At 37.2% G+C, this 14,223-nt stretch overlaps 2 non-coding genes across 2 annotated transcripts; both read left to right on the top strand.

Moving 5' to 3' along the window:
* The first annotated feature begins 7,041 nt into the window (after nt 1-7,041).
* TRNAP-UGG (transfer RNA proline (anticodon UGG)) lies at nt 7,042-7,115 on the top strand. Its single transcript has one exon. It is a non-coding gene; the product is annotated as a tRNA-Pro (tRNA).
* Nucleotides 7,116-7,281: 166 nt separating this feature from the next.
* TRNAW-CCA (transfer RNA tryptophan (anticodon CCA)) lies at nt 7,282-7,355 on the top strand. The gene has a single exon. It is a non-coding gene; the product is annotated as a tRNA-Trp (tRNA).
* The last annotated feature ends 6,868 nt before the right edge of the window (nt 7,356-14,223 follow it).

Below are 14,223 nucleotides of genomic sequence, written 5' to 3'. Positions count from 1 at the left end.
ACAAGGTTCTAGCCCCATGCCAAATGTGTCCGAAAAAGAAGAGCAAAGCAAACGTAGCATGTCCAAAAGTAAACCAACCCCTTGGACTGCTACGAAAAACACCATCGGATTTCAAAGTAGCACGATCTAATTCAAAAATTTCACCCAATTGGGCACGTCTAGCATATTTTTTCACAGTAGCAGGATCGCCATAACTGACCCCATTGAGTTCGCCACCATAGAACTCAACAGTTACACCTACTTGTTCGACACTATACTTCGATTCTGCCCTTCTAAAAGGAACATCCGCTCTCACAATTCCGTCTCCGTCTACCAAAACCACCGGAAATGTTTCAAAAAAAGTAGGCATACGACGTACAAAAAGCTCATGCCCCTCTTTATCTCTAAAGATGGGGTGTCCTAACCATCCAACAGCTATTCCATCCCCATTGTCCATTGAGCCTGCTCTGAATAATCCCCCCTTCGCCGGATTATTACCGATGTAATCATAAAAAGCTAATTTTTCGGGAATTTTAGACCAAGCTTCCGATAAACTCAGATTTTCGGCTAGCCCGGCTCCAACTCTTCGATATATTTCTTGCTGGAAGTATCCCTGATCCCACTGATAACGAGTGGGACCAAATAATTCTATGGGAGTAGTTGCTGAACCATACCACATAGTTCCAGCAACGACGAAAGCTGCAAAAAAGACAGCAGCGATACTACTAGAAAGTACAGTTTCAATATTGCCCATACGTAATCCTTTGTATAAACGTTGGGGCGGGCGGACACTAAGATGGAATAGTCCCGCCAATATCCCCAATGTCCCCGCTGCAATATGATGAGAGGCTATTCCTCCCGGAACAAAAGGATCAAAACCTTCTGCGCCCCACGCTGGATTTACAGATTGTACTTTTCCGGTTAGACCATAAGGATCGGACACCCATATTCCAGGACCATACAAGCCTGTTACATGAAATGCGCCAAACCCAAAGCAAGCCACCCCTGAGAGAAATAAATGAATTCCAAAGATCTTGGGCAAATCCAAAGAGGGTTTTCCCGTACGTTCATCACAGAATATTTCTAGGTCCCAATACACCCAATGCCAGATGGCTGCTAAGAAGCACAAGCCAGAAAACACAATATGTGCCCCAGCCACACCTTCGTAACTCCAAATACCCGGATTCGTTATAGTTCCTCCTGTGATACTCCAACCACCCCATGAATTGGTTATCCCTAAACGAGTCATGAAGGGTATAACGAACATACCTTGTCTCCACATTGGATCAAGGACGGGATCAGAGGGATCAAAAACGGCTAATTCGTATAGAGCCATCGAACCGGCCCAACCAGAAACTAGAGCTGTATGCATTATATGGACAGAAAGTAACCGACCGGGATCATTCAATACGACGGTATGAACACGATACCAAGGCAAACCCATGGAAATACCCCTTATTTTATCAAAGAAAAAATAGACACTATGTAACTTTATCACATTGGAAAAGACTGATTGATGCTATGGACCTCGCCTTTTCAGTGGATTATCTCAAAGCAAGAGTTAATATTTATTCCGTTCCATTGGTAATAATTTAACAATTCTGTTCGTAGGAACAAAGAGAAGCAGATCTATTCTATACTCGATAAGTACCAATACGCAATGGGGGGATTGATCCTATTTTTGTGAGCGAATGCATAGATACTTGTTCATCCTTCGAACGATCCATTTGTACGAATTTTCCTTTATTCAACCCGTCTTCTCCATGAACCTTCCAATCTATGGATAAAATACGATAAACGACAATATTATGAAGACAATAAACCCATTGTTACGTTTCCACATCAAAGTGAAATAGAGTACTTAATTTTTCTTTCATTTTATGCCTATTGGTGTTCCAAAAGTACCTTTTCGGAGTCCTGGAGAGGAAGATGCAGTTTGGGTTGACGTATAGTGCGACTTGTCAGACATATTGGGTCATATGGGATTTCCCCGTTCTCTCCCCCGATCGAGATATCCTCTGTTTCACCCAAGAAAGATTGATTAAACCATCAATAATTCAATTCGGAGCGTGAAGTGCAATGCAATTAGATCAATTTATTTGTTGGTTGGGGATCAATATTCTCAATTAGAAGAATTTATGGTTGGCTTGGACCAATAAAATGAAGTATCCAGGCTCCGTTCAAAAAATACCAAATTGGTAATCTATGTATGATTACTACTCGTATCATAAATGATCCCTATTTATACCTCTAAAACTACCAATTAATGGAATAATATGATTAGTCGAATATTTGGCGGAAGGCATGAACATGAAAACGAAATTGAAAAAAAAAAAGAAGTCGGAACAAAAAGAAGCGGTACTGTGATCATTTGTCCTATATGTGCAAATAGAATTCGGCAGATCTTTACCCGGAGTAGAGCATAAACCTAAAAGAATTGAAGAGGCCCATTTAGGAACAAGAAAATTACATCGTGATTTGGATCTCGATGAAAGAATACATCAATGAGGGGTTAGTTCGATAAGTTCAATGAATTCTTTTTTTTTTTTCGCAATTTTGATTTTTGAACCGTATGCATCCAAAGGTGCGTGTGCGGTTCCTAAGGGATACAATTTTGTCCTAATCAACCGACTTCATCGAGAAAGATTACTTTTTTTAGGACAAGAGGTTGATAGCGAGATCTCGAATCAACTTGTTGGTCTCATGGTATATCTCAGTATAGAGGATGATACCAGGGATCTGTATTTGTTTATAAACTCTCCCGGCGGATGGGTAATACCAGGAATAGCTATTTATGATACTATGCAATTTGTGCCACCAGACATACATACAATATGCATGGGATTAGCCGCTTCAATGGGATCTTTTCTCCTAGTCGGAGGAGAAATTACCAAACGTCTAGCATTCCCTCACGCTTGGCGCCAATGAGTTTTTTTTTATTTGAGAAAAAAAAAAGAAGACTATGCCTTCGCCATATGGAATATGAATAATAAGTAATAATAGCATGGCACTTCGAGTTCGATATGAGCAAACTATTATTTTTTTTTCATAACATAACATGAGATTATATATCGAGATAGTAGTATGAAACAAAGGTTATTTACGATTTGATCTTATGTATCGGGGGTCCATTTCAGCGTCACAAACCTTTTTTTTGCTTTCACACCAGAAGCCTCTTTCCGATATTTATGTTATGAAAGAGTACGAAAATGAAAAAAAAAAAGATCATTTTTTCCTTATTTGATCGGATCATAAGAAACTTTGGGATTGCTGAATCACAGACGAGATAAATATATAAAGCAACGGAACCATCATAGTATTTTTTGACTCCTCCGAAAGGAAAGATGGTAAATGGATCATTCAACGATCTGGGTCTGATGGATTCTATTTGTCTCTTTCTTCGATGGAAGGGAAAAGGAAATTCCATTGCGGAGCCGTATGCAATGCATAAAAGATGCCTGTACGGTTGTTCAATTCTAATTCTATCTTTTTATTCTTGTTATTCTTTATCCCTTCCCTTCGACCGATCGTGCGAGATAGAGGAACCGTTCATTATGTTATATCATCAGGGTTATGATCCACCAACCTGCTAGTTCTTTTTATGAGGCACCCACAGGAGAATTTATCCTGGAAGCGGAAGAACTACTGAAACTCCGCGAAACCTCACAAGGGTTTATGTACAAAGAACCGGCAAGCCTTTATGGGTTATATCCGAAGACATGGAAAGGGATGTTTTTATGTCAGCAACAGAAGCCCAAGCCCATGGCATTGTTGATGTTGTCGCGGTCGAAAATACCGGGGATTTCACATAAATTCTTGATTCCATTTCGAACCATAATTCGAATGAGCCGTGATTTGATATTTTATCTTCTTAACCTGGTAAAATATTATATGAAATGGAAGTAATTCATAATCATCCGGTTAGGATCGATCTAAACCAGCCCATTCTGTATACGATTCAGCATGCCAACTATTAAACAACTTATTAGAAACACAAGACAGCCAATCAAAAATGTCACGAAATCCCCTGCCCTTCGAGGATGTCCTCAGCGTCGAGGAACATGTACTAGGGTGTATGTGCGACTCGTTCAGATCATGATCTGGAACAAATGAGACGATTTTTCCAGTATCAATGACCAGTACCAATGAGTAGGATAGAATGGAAGAACTCCATTCCATTCACTATCTCAAAATAAAGATCTATCATATACCTCTATTGTGTATGGAATTTATGGTTTCCATTGGTGCAAATCCAATCACCTCGATTTGAGATGAAAATCAATTCCCCATTGGTAGCAAATGGTTATCCATTAAGCGGGGAAAATAGTATTTTAAAAGCAGAAAGATTATGCTTCTACTCTTGCAAGAACGGACTAACAGGTTAGCTACCTAGCCAACCTTCATAATTAAATGCCGTCACTGTATGGATGGATCTCATTGTGAAAAGACCTATATACTGGATAATTTTATGGTAGAGCCAAAGAGTGTGAACTGTACAAGTTACTAATAACATTGATTAAATGGGGGAAGGAGCTCCGGTGTATAGAGAGGACCTCACCGTTTAAGAAGTAATCATAGAAACGATGGAAGCCACTATTTATTTATTTCTCCATTTTTCTCTATTTATTACTACCTATTTACTAGATATTTTATATCTAATATCGGTACAATTTCTTATTCCGAGGTGAAATGCCTGGAAGAAATCAAAAATCGTGGTTGGGAAGGTCATAGTAGCAAAAGCCATTGGAATTTTTATTTTATACATCGGAAGAATCCGTTTTGTTACTAATAAACTAGGGGAGGGGAAAAGAATGACTGAAAGAAAAGAAATCAATTAGTTATTCATCAAGGTTTCATTTGATTCAATGACCAGAGTTAGGCGGGGATATATAGCTCGGAGACGTCGAACAAAAATTCGTTTATTTGCATCAACCTTTCGAGGGGCTCATTCAAGACTTACTCGAACTACTACTCAACAGAAAATGAGAGCTTTGGTTTCCAGTCATCGGGATAGATGCAGGCAAAAGAGAGATTTTCGTCGTTTGTGGATCACTCGGATAAATGCAGTAACTCGTGAAAATGGGGTATCCTATAGTTATAGTCGATTAATGCACGATCTGTACAAGAGGCAGTTGCTTCTTAATCGTAAAATACTTGCACAAATAGCTATATCAAATAGGAATTGCATTTACATGATTTCAAATGAGATTATCAAATAAGGCGACTGGAACGAATTCACCGAAATGATTTAAACGGAGTTCCCCGGAGAATGAACTCGGGAAGGTAGAGTAGAAATGAATATGATAAATATTAGAAATGAACGAACACTTTTCAATAAAAAAAATATTTTTTCTTCCCCATTCATTCTTTTTTTTTTTTTCTTACGACGCGACAATCAAGTATCTCGGCTTTTTCGAACAAAACCTCAATCTGAGTTTGAATTCCAATTAGAGTTTTGATTCAATTGAGAAGTAGGCCTATTTATTTCTGGTTTTAGGACCAGCAGTTCTAGGGGTCGACTCGGTTCTTTCAAATTGTTTCTCATTATTAAGAAAAGGTAACGAAGATAAATACGAGCTTGTTTTATAGCAATAGTAATTAATCGTTGTTGTTTCAAGGTCAATCTATTCACTCGTCTAGATAATATTTTTCCTTGTTCACTAATAAATCGACTAATTAAACTCATATTTCTATAATCAATTCGATCCCCCGATCCAATTGGGGGCAAACGCCTACGAAAAGATCGCTTGGATTTACGAAAGGGTCGCTTGGATTTATCCATGATTTATTCCTTATCTCTAAAATCTTATTTCTTCATTCATTTCGGTTTCGGATCCGACCGAAATAGTAATAGTACTTGATTTGTTTATATTTTATATATCTATCTATATGTAATTTTGTCCTGTTCCTTGGAAGGGTGGAACAGACATTCTATTCTGTTCGATCTATTTCTTTATCTCCCCATGAATCGTATGCTTGTAACAATAAGGACAGAATTTTCTCAAGTCCAATCGACTAGGCGTATTGTGTCGATTCTTTTGAGTAATATATCTGGAAATGCCCCGCGATTCCTTATTTAAATCATTTCGGACACAACTGGTACATTCCAAAATAACTCTTATTCTGACATCTTTACCCTTGGCCATGAACCTCCTTTGGATTTTGGATTCCTCCACTCTTCTATTTTCGATCTGAATCGAAGAATACGAAAAGAAGGAAAAATAAATAGAAGTTGCTAACTGATAACTCGAAATCCAATTATGAAAGATTTCGCTGCAATCAATAGAGTAATAATAAGTAATACAATTATTTCTAACTATCCATTATTTCTAATCCAGTCAGTATTTCATTTACTATCTTGTATGCTCTTGAACAGCCTGTCCTAGACCCACATTTCTATTTCTGTTCTCCCTCTATTAATTCTATGCTGAGCCCGAGTTTCGCTGAGGTTTAATCCACTTTTCTTTCTCTTTCCTTCCTAAACAACTTAAAAAAAAAATTCAAAAGGGTGGATTAGTCACAGAGAATTTGTTGTATCTCTAATCTTCTTCACCCCTTCCCATGTCAATAACTAGAATGAAAAAAAGGGGAATGTCAACGCATCTGGGAATAAACGATTGATCTCTATCAATAGACCTGCTAAAGACCCGAACCATAGCGTAGTTAGCACAGGTGCCACGGAGAGATATGTTTTTATATCTCGCATTGAAAATCCTCCTTCTTTATTGGAATACATATATGATCAGATGTATCTGTAGCTAAAGATCACTTGTATTTGTACACGAAATCCCTAATCCCGAACTAAAATGAAAATGAATATGTACAATAATCCGGTGGATTAGATCTACTTGTCCCTAAAACAGAAAAAGATGACCCTTTCTTACTGAGCATTACCGATAAATATTCATTTTTTTATACGTTAGGTTTCATATGTATATAATTCTTTGATTATATGAAATCAAAAAGAAGAAATGGCAAGAGAAATTGTCTCTAGATATTAGGAAATAACGATGTGGAAAACAAGACAAGGATTCCCTACAATGAAACTGTACAACAATTGAAAGGGATGTAGCGCAGCTTGGTAGCGCGTTTGTTTTGGGTACAAAATGTCACGGGTTCAAATCCTGTCATCCCTACCTATTACTTCTCCTATGGGCAGTAACGAGGGATCAGTTGAGATCGATTCAAATTGGACTGGACTGGACATAATTTTGCATTTTATGATACTACATGCATGCAAGGTGTATTGGGGGTACAAAAAGAATCCCTTTCTTTACAGTTGTATCTTCCTGTCATAAGAAAGCGCTCTTAGTTCAGTTCGGTAGAACGTGGGTCTCCAAAACCCGATGTCGTAGGTTCAAATCCTACAGAGCGTGATTCTGTTTTTGTAATGTTGAATCACAATAAAATAACTTTACTAACTTGAACTGCAACCTGAATTTGACCTCCTGCAGCTTAAGAAGGAGGTCAATCAAAAAAGAGATGTTACTCAATCAAAGGTCCAACTGATCTCCGCGTCTGTATTGTAAATATGCAGTTACGAATAATCCGGCCAAAGTAATAGGAATTAGACCTAAGACGATTCCAAATAGAAAAACTTCAATCATTTCAATTTGTTGGAAAGGGTAAAAATAGAGGTAATATCTATCCCTAAATATTACTCCGAATCACCCATGAATCTCAATGATCAAGAATTGGTAATTAACGCGGGAAGGAACTATCGAATACCTGAAATCTCACAGAACTATTTATTTGATGAATTATTCATTCAATTAATTTCAAATAAGTCGTATCTTGCTCAGACCAATCAATAGAGCTGGGGTTATAGTTGAAGCAGCTAGTAGAAAACCGAAATAACTAGTTATAGTGGGCATGAAGGAGCTAAATGAGATACGTTCTTTTTTTTTTACATATGTTTATAAAGCACTTACCTAAGTTTCAATTTTTGCGAGATGTGATGATCAGAAAAAATACCAATTGACAGAATCAGTTCCAATTGAAAGTTCTTGATTCATCAGTCATTATAGACGGCACTGACAAAGATAGAGTAGCAGAGGTAGAAAAAAAAAAAAGATTGATTTATCATCTGTGACATCTACCAATGTCGGGATTTCAAATCAACAGATTCATTGAGCAACTCGTGAGTAAAGTAATAGTCAGAAGAACTGTGTCGTGTAACTTCATTCAAAAATGAAATTATCTTTGAATAACTATAGAATAAAAGAATTGGATTCAAAAGAATTTCCATTTTGACCATTTATTTCTTTTCTTTTTCAATTTATCAATTCCTATTATCCTTTTAGGTTCCACAGTCTGTCTTTCCATATCATGGAGTTCCATCCTTGTAGCTAGGTCAAGAAGGAACCTTTGGATCTAATCCAGTAATGGTTGCATCACGAATATTGATTGTTCAAACTATTTATTGTTTCTTCTCTTTCTTTCATCGAATACTATCTACTACTGTAGAACCAACCAATTACTTGAAATGAAAGGATTAGAAAAAAAGAAAAATATCTTTTCTACAACCATGAGAGGGGATTTCTATATTTTGCATCTAATTGAATTGTGTGGAATATGATAATCTCGTTCATTAATTATTAGAACTAGAACCCGTTGACTCAAACTTTACTAAGAACTTCAGTTTCTAGTCCAAAGCCAATACTTGAAACCCTATACTACAGAAATTTGATCAATTTTTGATTGAATGACACGCGGTTCCGCATAGACAAGTAACAAGAAAGGAAAAGGGGAATTATGTACCATTTCTTTTCGATACTGATTGAAACTGCGTTGCTGTGTCAGAGGAAGGATAGCTATACTGATTCGGTATACTCTAAATACACCTTCGGTACAATATTGACGATCTCACAAAGATGAAATATCAGTAGTTTTCCATTTACTGATCCCATCTTTCAAGGAATCGATCCCCCTTTGACTGTACAAGAATATGTGGAGCTCAGCATGTCTGGAAGCACGGGAGAACGTTCTTTTGCTGATATTATCACCAGTATTCGATACTGGGTTATTCATAGTATTACTATACCTTCCCTATTCATTGCGGGTTGGTTATTCGTCAGCACGGGTTTAGCTTATGATGTGTTTGGAAGCCCTCGGCCAAACGAGTATTTCACAGAGAGCCGACAGGGGATTCCATTAATAACTGGCCGTTTTGACCCTTTGGAACAACTCGATGAATTTAGTAGATCCTTTAGGAGGCCTCAATGACCATAGATCGAACCTATCCAATTTTTACAGTGCGCTGGTTGGCCGTTCACGGACTGGCTGTACCTACCGTTTCTTTTTTGGGGTCAATATCAGCAATGCAGTTCATCCAACGATAAACCTAATCTGAATTATAGAGCTACGACACAATCAAACCCGAACGAACAAAATGTTGAATTGAATCGTACCAGCCTCTACTGGGAGGTTATTACTCATTTTTGTACTTGCTGTTTTATTTTCCAATTATTTCTTCAATTGAGAGAAAGAAAGAGAATAGTAGGAATTCTCTTATCCCATTCGGAGGATATCATCCTCATAATTATCCATGACTGTTTATGTCTCTAGCATGACCACTTGATGAAATGTGGAGGGAAGCGGGGTAAATGGCCGATACTACTGGAAGGATTCCTCTTTGGCTGATAGGTACTGTAACTGGTATTCCTGTGATTGGTTCAATAGGTATTTTCTTTTACGGTTCATACTCCGGATTGGGCTCATCCCTATAGTGATCGGATGAGAACCGGATTGTGGACATGAAAAAGTAAGAACTCAACAGGACCTTACCCCTCGAATCAGACAAAACAAAGAGGGGTAAGGTCCTGTTGAGTTCTTACTCTTCCAGCGAGACTTTGATCCATTTCATAACATAAAGGTTGGAAATTCATTCAGTCAACAAAAGAAGAATATTTGATTCGTAGAAATGACAAAACGGATCCTTTGCTTCGATCCGATGTTTAAAACCACCCCATTCCTTTGTTTCTAATGATGTTTTTGAAGAATTTAATCCCTTGATTGTCATAGTATCTGTTCCTCTATAGTATGGACGGACTCTTCCGAAGCAAGAAGAAAGAAGGAATCAATCGATTTTATGGATGACACAATATGGATTTCTACAGATGAGACATTCTTCAAATCAATTCCAATTAGTATGGAAATGAACCTTACTCCATAATAAAATTTCAAGCAAAAGACACTTAATTTAATGCCCGAGTGTGGTGAAAAAAAAAAAGTGAAAATCTTGGATTTTTGCACATATCCAAATCCTTATTGATTATCTCATCACAGCGAAAATTTGCTTTTTTTTTTTTTATAAGTTCATTGAAGAAGTTCTATTTGCTCAATGAGTGATTCCCCCCGCCCCCCCCTTTTTTTTTGTTTGTCCACTACTGCTTATGAATCTAAAGAAAGAGGTTATAATAGTCCTGGAAAAGAAAATCGTAATCTTTAACGAACAGGATCAAGAATCATTATTATTTCCACACAGGAAAAGGGTGAAAAATTCCTTTTCTTGTGTGGAAGATTAGTAAGACGAGCAATCCCTCCTAGAATCATTTGTTACTTTCATTTATTCCTTGCCATTTATTTTCTTCCTTGCCTATTATCTAATAGAATTCGATTCTATTAGGTACAATAGAATCAAAAACTATTGATGCATTACATGGCATTTATAATCTGGGATTAAGAGGCCTGGCATAGTCACACCACTCCAATTTTTTTTTGAAAAAAAAAAAATGTCAAGTAGCCTTCTTCAGAATATACATATTATTACTAGGAACGGGGCACAAACAATTCCTGACATCTCGCCGAAAAACAGTATAAAGAAAAAAGCTTTTCATTATTTTTTTGATCATACATAATTGCATCGATCAACAATAGTTCGTCTCTTTTTACCAATTTGATGGATCCATGTATCTAGAAATTCATTTCGGACAATTGAACCTTCTCAAACTGTTTCTTTTTAAGAACCAAAAAGATTTGTGCCAGAATAACAGATACCAAAAAGAACAACAACCCTTGGACACGTAATGGATCTTGAAGTACTATTTCTGCATCTCCCTGACCAAATCCACCCACATTAGGATTACTCGTTAATGGTTGATCAAGCTTGATAGATTCACCCTCTGAAACAAGAAGTTCCGGTCCTGGAGGTATAATATCAATTACTTGGTGTCCATCCGATGCATCAGCTATGGTTATTTCATACCCCCCTTTTTCTTTACGTACTATTCTGCTTACTATACCCGCTCCTGTAGCATTATAGACTGTATTGTTACTCTTACCCCCATCGGGATAAATCTGGCCCCTTCCCCTGTTCCCACCTACGTATATAGGATATTTTAAGAAGTTAACGTCTTTCTTAGTAGCAGGGTCCGGAGAAAGAATGGGAAAGACGATTTCACTATATTTCTGACCAGGAACAGGACCTATCACAAGAATATTTTTTTTAGTGGGGCGATAACTCTGAAAAGACAGAGTGCCTATCTTTTCTTTCATCTCGGGAGAAATACGATCGGGGCGGGGGGAGCTAATTCGAATCCATCGGGTAAAATAAGAACAGCCCCCACATTCAAAGACCCCTTTTTACCATTAGCAAGAACTTGTTTCAGTTGCATATCATAAGGGATTCTAACAACTGCTTCAAATACAGTATCAGGAAGCACAGCTTGTGGAACCTCAATATCCACGGGTTTATTAGCTAAATGGCAATTGGCACATACAATACGCCCAGTTGCTTCTCGTGGATTTTCATAACCCTGCTGCGCAAAAATAGGATATGCATTTGAAATAGATGTCCTAGTTATTACATATATCATGATCGATACGGAAATGAATCGAGTCATTTGTTCCTTTACCCAAGAAAAGGTATTTCTATTTTGCATGGTCCAATCATTGATCCCGGAAATTTCTACAATAAATTAGGTAGGTAGCTAATATAGTTAGTATAGTATAGTTCCCTATCCACGATTCTGATATTGTACTGGAATAATTGTACTGGAATATAGGAGGAATCGAATTCCCTGGACGGGTAAAAGTATAAAGAGTGGGATTATTTGATTGATATCAGCGGATCAAATGAGTTCTTCATTCATTCATTGAATGATAAATGACTACAAGTGAAGGAGATACACGATTTAAATAATGGAAGATCCAATATTTCAAAATTGTATCTAGAATGACTGGAAAGGTAGAAACAAGACCAGATATAATTTGATCGTTATGGGAAAATCCAAAATCTTTGTAGATCGAGCCAATCATTAGTTCCCAACCATAAGGCGAGTGGAATCCGATACATAAATCAGTTAATAAAAGAATAGAAAAAGCTTTTATTGTGTCACTTAAGTTATAGAGGAATTCCTGAACCCAAGAATTCAAAAGAGAGAAGTTCTTCATTACCCAGAATAGAATAACCGCTTAGAATAGCGAAACAGATTATATTTGCCGAGAAATCCAAAATGATATGGATATGATCTTCATTGTGCATTTTGATCAATTGTATCGTTTCTTTGTGGATTCCTATACGAAACTTTTGTATCTGTGTCTCCTGGTAGTCCTTTATCATTTCGTCCAACAGGAATAGTTCTTCTAATTCTATGAATCTTTCTAGAACGTTATTTTCTTGAATATCATTCAAAAAAGTTTCGGATTGCCTGGTATTCCACCAATGAGTAACCCAAGGTTCCAGACTTTTATTAAATGAGAGAGAGATCCACCAGGGCAAAAAGACTATAGATGCAAGATATGGGAGGGGAGTCAATGCTTTTTTCTTTTTTGGCACTTTTTTTTTTTCATTGTTTAGTCCTTGGATCTGGAAAGAATATAGAAATAGAATCAAATAAAAATGAAATGAAAAAATAAGGGCCCATTTCAAATGAAAGAAATAATCAAATATTGTTTCCAGATATCCCATGGTCAAATTCGAACCAATTGCATCTTCATTTGTTCCTTTCGATGAATGCAACCACTTGAAGTAATGAATATTATTCGGATTTTGAGACAAAAAAACTCCCCCTCGATCAATCAATTATTTCGAAATGTTTGGCTGGCTACCCACAGCCCAGGAATAATTGAAGGGATATTTTTGAAGAATATTGATGATGAAATCCGAAAGGAGTGGCAAAAGGAGAGAGAAATTGGATGGTTATGAAAGATCCAATCGTTTGGCCATCAAGGAGCAAAAGAGAGGATAAGATAAAAAGAAAGATCGATTGACAAATGACAAAAGGGAGATAATTTATGAGAGATGATCCATCTGTATCTAACGTATCAATTCAAAATATTGGGCCTAAAAAGATGAATTCTGTACTGTATTCCGAAATGTTCTGATATGTGTGATGAATACATACTTATTGGACTTCTTACTAATATGAAAGAATTGAGTTGAGTTCCATATGCATAAAAATAGTTTTGGTGGACAAAACTTGCTTCTTATTATGGTTGTTCCATATATGCCTGCTTGCTTGCTTTATTCTATAGGCCACAGTACAGCGGCATTACCAACAGAACGGGTGAAATAGAATCTAACATGATTTGCTCGAATGAACGTTCCGAAGAAACTTCGCTTATATTAAAAGTAAAAGGGGATTCCTGAGCTCCTTCCCTCATACTGAGAAAGAAAACATTCATTCTTCATCACAGTTTATTTCAAAATACTTCAATTGGTACACGCAAGAAATAGGCCGATTCGGCAGCTTTTTGTTCAATTTCTCGTGGAGTCAAATTCTCATCAGTTCGAGTCAAGGGGATAGCTCCCTGGCCTCTAATTTCCATATAAAGGACACGACGGGAATAAAGGCCCTCTTTAACTTCCATTCTGATCGACTGGATATCTCTCATAAGAAATCGAAGGAAGATTCGACGATTTATTCCAGGAAATCCCCAACGAAAAATACACACGACCCCTTCTTTTCTATCGAATCGATCATAACCACTACCCACATTCCACGAAATTGTGCACCACAAATAGGAACTAATGAACAGACCCGCGATCCCATAAAAAGACATCACGATCCCTTGTGGAAAAAAAATTATTTGCTGAGACGGGAATAAGGATATCAAATTCCTACCAAGATAACTGGAAGTTCCAACCAATAAGAATCCTAGCGAACCTAAAAAAAGGATAAAGGCCCAGCAGAAATTACTTGTTTTTCGAGACCCCGTTATAAGTTCTATCCATATACGTTCTGATCGCCAGTTCATACTAGATCCAGTTGCATTCTATTGGAATTGAGAGAATAAGCCAAA

Source organism: Tasmannia lanceolata, unplaced genomic scaffold (genome assembly GCF_043159265.1).
Source record: "Tasmannia lanceolata isolate RefF3 unplaced genomic scaffold, GAP_Taslan_0.1 ptg000874l, whole genome shotgun sequence".
Lineage (NCBI taxonomy): Eukaryota > Viridiplantae > Streptophyta > Magnoliopsida > Canellales > Winteraceae > Tasmannia > Tasmannia lanceolata.
This window is presented reverse-complemented; position numbering and strand designations above follow the sequence as displayed.